Source organism: Alligator mississippiensis, chromosome 1, assembly GCF_030867095.1.
Source record: "Alligator mississippiensis isolate rAllMis1 chromosome 1, rAllMis1, whole genome shotgun sequence".
Lineage (NCBI taxonomy): Eukaryota > Metazoa > Chordata > Crocodylia > Alligatoridae > Alligator > Alligator mississippiensis.
Window position 1 is genome coordinate 450,320,105 of NC_081824.1, and position 5,553 is coordinate 450,325,657.

A 5,553-nucleotide genomic window follows, 5' to 3' on the forward strand; every position below is an offset into this window, starting at 1 on the left:
AACCCCTCTTCCTTTTTCCAGTCCCTTAAATATCTCCCCATACTATCAATATCCCCTTCCCTTCCCCCCCACACCCAATCCCCTCTCTGTATTATACAGTTGAAATCCCCCACTACTATTTTATGCCCTCCCCCCTACAAAAAATTGCCAACTTCTTCCAAAACCCCATCCTTTCTACCTTCCCTGCAGGTGCATATACGTTCCATAAAGTAACTTCCTCCCTACCCTCAAACTCACCCTCTGCAACCTCCCATCTACCATTCTTCTCACGCCCCTCACCTGGAAATCCCCCCCTCCCTAATCAACACTCCCACTCCTGCTGCCTTATTATCCTCTGCCCACCACGATTGCCCCCAACCCCACCTTCTCCGCAGGTGTCCATAATCCCTACCCCACCCAATTCCACATTCTTGTAGACAAATAATATCCACCTCGTGCTGCTCTAAACACCCTCTCACCCTTTCCCATTTCTTCTTTCTTAACAAGCTCCTCACATTCAAAGATATTATCCTCAACAATTTTTAATGCACACCTTCACCTTCCCCCCACACTCATCCCCTCTGCCCTCCATACCCGTAGCTTTTGCCAGAGCCAAAATGGTCGTCAGGCTCAAGAAATGCTTCTCCCCTCCCTCCCCCCTGCTTTCAACACTCCTTCCTTTTTCTTCCCTCCCTTGCATCAACCTTTTTCCCTTTCCCATCTCTTTCCCCATTTCTCCTTCCCCCCTGCTTCTTATCTCCCCATTTCCCCCCCCTCACTTTCTTCACCTCCTTTCCCTCACCATTTTCTGCTCTTTCCCCCTGTCCTAAGGGGATCTCCCTACTTTCCCTCCCACTTACTTCCATTACCTCTTCCTCTTTCCCAAGTTTCTTCAAACTCTCTCCCCTTTCCCCTCTTTCCCTTCATCTCCCATACCCTCCCTCATGCCCACCCCTTCTTGAACCTTGGTTATTTCTTCCAGAGAGGATTCTGAGGAGACACTTTCCTCCTCTCCCACCTCCATCCCCTCCCCTTCTTCCTCACCTTCCCCCTCTCCCATTCCCATTCCCAATACTGATTCCAAATATTTTCCCCCCCCCCACCTCCACCCCCCGTGGTTCCACATTTTCCTCATCACTCTCCGGTTCCGCCCCCCGCCCGAGCCCGATTGATGTACGACATGGGGCACTCCGGGGACATGTGCTCCTCTTTTCCACAAATAATACACTTCCCCACCCATCTACACACCTGTGCCCTATGCCCCTGTTCCCCACACCGAAAACAAAGTGTAAATTCACAAAATGCTTCCAGGTGCCCCTCCTTCCCACACCTTAAACACAGCTTGGGTTGCCCCTGGTAATTAATATACCCCTTGTGTGGCCCCAAGTAAAACATTGAAGGCAAGTGTTTCACCCCACCACGCTTCTCCCCTTGAAATAACAACACCTGTGCCCTCCATGCCCCATTCCAAATTTTATATCTATCAAGAACCCAGTCCACCCACATCACCCTCTGCACCCTCCCCTCTAACCACCGCGACATATCCTCCCGCTCCACCGTATCGTTGAACAACCAAAACCCTTTCCCGTTCCTTCTCCCCGCCTCAAAACATACACTCTTTAGTACCCCTGCCCTCACCAACTTATCGTGTCTCACCCAAAAATCGTCGTAGGCCCCCTTCCAAAAAGTGGTAGTCCACGCCCTGCCATTCTCGTGCGCAATTACTGCTCTCAGGTCCTTTGAGTCCACTCCACAGTCCCCAAATAACGCTCTCTCCATAAATTCAGCCCTTTGGAGTCTCGATTCTCCCATAAAGCCATCTTTTAGCAAAGTCGCTTTAATCCTCAGCTTGACCCACCACCGTGGGTCCTTCTCCCCCCACATGGGTCCTGTATCTTCTCCTTCCTCTTCTCTCCCGCATTCTTCCTTTCCCCAATCTTTTCCTCCTGAGCTCTTGTCCCGCTGATCCTACCGCTCCTGCTGATCCTTCTTACCTTCTTTCTTCCCCTCTGCCTCGACTCTTGCTGCCTCCTCCACCTCCTTCTCCTCCCTCAGCTCCTCTTCCTGCTTCCTCTTCCTGCCCACCACCGTCCACACGCCTATCTCCATTAGCTCACCATTCTCTGTTGTCTCCGTCCTCTGCTCCTCCCCATCCACCAGCATATTCCTCGCCACCACTGATCCTTCTGCCACCGATATGGCTCTGCCAGCCGCAATCTTCTCCTTACTCCCGGTCTCCTGTCAGCCCGACTGGGAAACAGCCAGGTTTCCGCCCAGCCGTCCCCAATCTGAGCCTTCAAGAGGCCGAGAAGCGATAACCGGCCCAGGCCTGGAGGGGGAGTGGGCACCCCGGGCTGGCGGCCCAAAGGGCCTGCAGAGCAGGACCAGGGGCGGCGGCGGCAGTCGGGCCTGGCGACTGAGCGACTGGCTGGCTCTCCTGCGGGAAAGCCACTGTGTGGGTGAGCGGGGGCTGGCAGGTCAGGTGCGTCCTGTTCTTTCCTCGACTCGACTCCTTGCTTCAGGTTGCCCGGGGCTTAGTCTACTGCAGCTTCATTGGACTGGACTGGACTTGACTTGGACTTACTTGCCCCCGCCCGCCTAGACTCGGGCTTGCTTCCTTGCTTCAGTTCGCCCGGGCGGGCCTCCGTCTACTGCCTTGGTTGCACTTGACTTGACTGGGACTTGCTTGCCCCTGCCTCGACTCGACTCGGGCTTGCTTCTGTTTGCCCTGGTCTCTGTCTTTTGCTTGCATTTGATTTGACTTGACTTGGACTTGCCCACCCACGCCCTGCTGCTGTGGCTTTGGTCATTGTTGTCAACAAGGCTGAACAAAGGCAGCGTCTGGTCTTAAGCGGCCTTGCAGGCCGAGCCAGGGGGCGAGAGACAGAGAGGGTGCAAGGCCTGCCGGTAGCGGGGAAGGACCCTGCCCGCCAGCCTCCACGGCCCTCCGGGCGCTGCCCCCAGGGCCATGGTGGGCCCTTGCAGTCCGCACCCCCTGCCCGCCTGGGCCCAGGCCTTGAGGCCCTGGCCCCCCGGCGGGGGCAGTGCTGCCTGGCAGGAGGGCGGGAGGGCGCGCGCGCGCGCTCGCTTGCTCCCCTGCCAGCATGCTGCCCACCCGGCAGCAGCCCTTTGCATAGGATCTGCCCCTTGGGGTCGCCCAAAGGTTGCGGCCCCGCCCCTGCTGCTGCTTTTGGAACCCATAGAGGAGGAGGAAGGCGGCGCTCCCTCAGAAGGGGAGCAGGCACTGGGCCTGGCGGCACTGCAATACCGGGCCAATGCGTGGAGGGGCTGGAGCAAGCTCTGAGGCCAGCTCCCAGCACCAAAAATGTGTTTAATGCATCGGTCCTCACATCGAGGACATATCAGCGATTAAACTGATAAGAACAGATTGACTTCTATTAGTAGATGTTTAGAATTGTAAATCCAAGAAAAAAGCAGACAAAGCTGATAGGGAAATACAGAGCGCCTGGGCGAGGAACTAACAATAGAAGGATGGGGGTAAGGTGGGGAACGCAACTAGGTTACAGATGATACAAAGTTAGGCAACTCAGCCCGGGGGTAGGGGGAGGAGGGAGTGGGTTCATGACGCCGAGAGAAAAAGAGGATAGAAACGCACAAACCTGTTAAAATGGTCCGCAAAGGCGGAAGAAGTGGTCCGAAGAAAAAGTGTCTCGGAGCATATACAGTCTCATTGCAGGGGTCCTTTTTGGGTGGAGCAGGGTTGTCCATTGCTGAAGAATCCTCTTGAAGCGAAGGTCCGTGGGGGGGGAGGGGTGTTCAGGTGGTCCCCTCTGGGTCCAGTCTGGCGGCTGTTCTCTTGGTGGTGTCCGTGTGCTGGCGGTGGCACATGATGTGCTCGACGTAGACGTTGCGGGACCATCGGATGGTGTCGGACACCATGAGGCAGCGCATCAGCTTGGCGTAGCGGCGGGAGACACGGCAGGCATGCAGGACGCTCTAGTTACTGGGGTCCCAGGCTCTGAGCGTTCCCACGATGAGCGCTTCGACCGTCACGTAGCCGCGGCCCCTCAGGGTGTCGGCAAGCGTCGCATACTTCTCCCGCTTGCGAGCCCGGGCGTCGGTGAAGGCTTGGCGTCGGTTCTCGAAGGGGATGGTTATGTCCACGATGACAAACTTCTTGGTCTCCTCGTCGGTGATCATGATGTCGGGGCGCATGCGGCTCTTGCAGCCCGGGACGGTGCGGTTGACGGAGACCTGCCGCGCTGCGGCCGGGGTGGCCCTCACCAGGCAGTCCTGGACAGCGTTGTGGCGGAGCTGCCAGGCCCTGGTGTGCGGCTTGCAGCTGCACAGCACGTGGGGGAGGGTCTCAGCCACGTAGCTGCACCGCTGGCACCTCTTGTTCCGGTGGCTGAAGCGGAAAGCCTCGTTGAGAGGCAGGAAGTTGAGGCGGGCGCGGTGGAGAAAGCGCCAGTCCGTGAAGCTCCCTCTAGGCACGAAGTGGTTGCTGGCATCCCAGTTTGAGGTGACGTTGAAGACCTTGCCCTGGTCAGGTTTTGCCCTCAGGTCGCCTGCGTACTTGTTGTGGACGGTGTCCTTCAGGAACCTGTTCAGGAAGGTCCTCGTGTGGGGCATCACGGTCATGGGGTCGGCGTGTGGGGCTGGTTGTAGGGAAACTCCTGGTGCTCCTCGGTCCAAGTCCAGGCGCACCCGATGTGCTTCCCGAGGCAGCGTGTGGCGTTGCGGGCTCGGCTCCAGAGCGAGGCAAAGTCCCTGCCGTCTCGGCTGAACTCGCCCTCCAGCGAGCCGCTGAGGAAGGTGGCCAAGTCACGTCCGGTGGGTTGCCTGCCGATCCTCTTGCAGGCGGTCTCCTCCAGGGTGCTGGCAGCGATGATGCTTACCGTCGTGTCCGGGCAGGTCAGGAGGTGGAAGGCGCGGGTAACCACGGCGATGTCGCCGAGGTCTCCCATGCGGGGCACATTGGCACCCCCCTGCCGGTAGGGGATGTGCAGGACCTTATTGCTGGCCCTCAGCAGCAGGTGCAGCCACTTCTTCATCAGCTGCCGGATCTCGGTGTCCGCCTTCTTGAGGGGGGTCTTGGGGACCGCCGAGCCTCTCAGGACGAACGCGACGCGGGGGATGAGGAAAGTGTTCACCGCGTTGATCTTCTGCCACGGGGCCAGCAGGGACGAGTCCAGTTTGTGTGCGTCCTGCACGATGCCGTTGATGGTCTCCTCCGGTGTCTGCCTGGCCCGGTGGCCGGTGGGCGTCCCCAGGTGGCAGTAGGCCTCGCCGTCACGCAGGTGCCGCATTGCCTGGCCCTGGATCGTGAGGGTGGAGTCCAGGATGCGGCTTTTCTGCTTCCCGTTGATGTGCAGGGAAACGTGCTTGGCGACGTTAAAACGCAGGCCCATCCACCTGGCTGCCTCGGATGTCATGTCCAGCATCTGCTGCAGCTGGGTGGCATGGGGGGCGAGGAGTACGAGGTCGTCGGTGTAGGCCAGGAGGCTCAACTTCTGGCTGTAGAGGTCGAGCCCGCTGGGGCCGCCTGCCACGGCTCGAAGGAGCAGTTCCATGGCCAGGTTGAATATGATGGGGCTGAGGGGGCAGCCCTGT

The 5,553-nt window shown here is 58.4% G+C and overlaps 1 pseudogene; it reads right to left on the minus strand.

The window, feature by feature from the left end:
* Positions 1–3,213: 3,213 nt before the first annotated feature.
* On the minus strand, positions 3,214–3,388 carry LOC132247874 (U2 spliceosomal RNA; annotated as a pseudogene).
* Between the last annotated feature and the right edge of the window lie 2,165 nt (positions 3,389–5,553).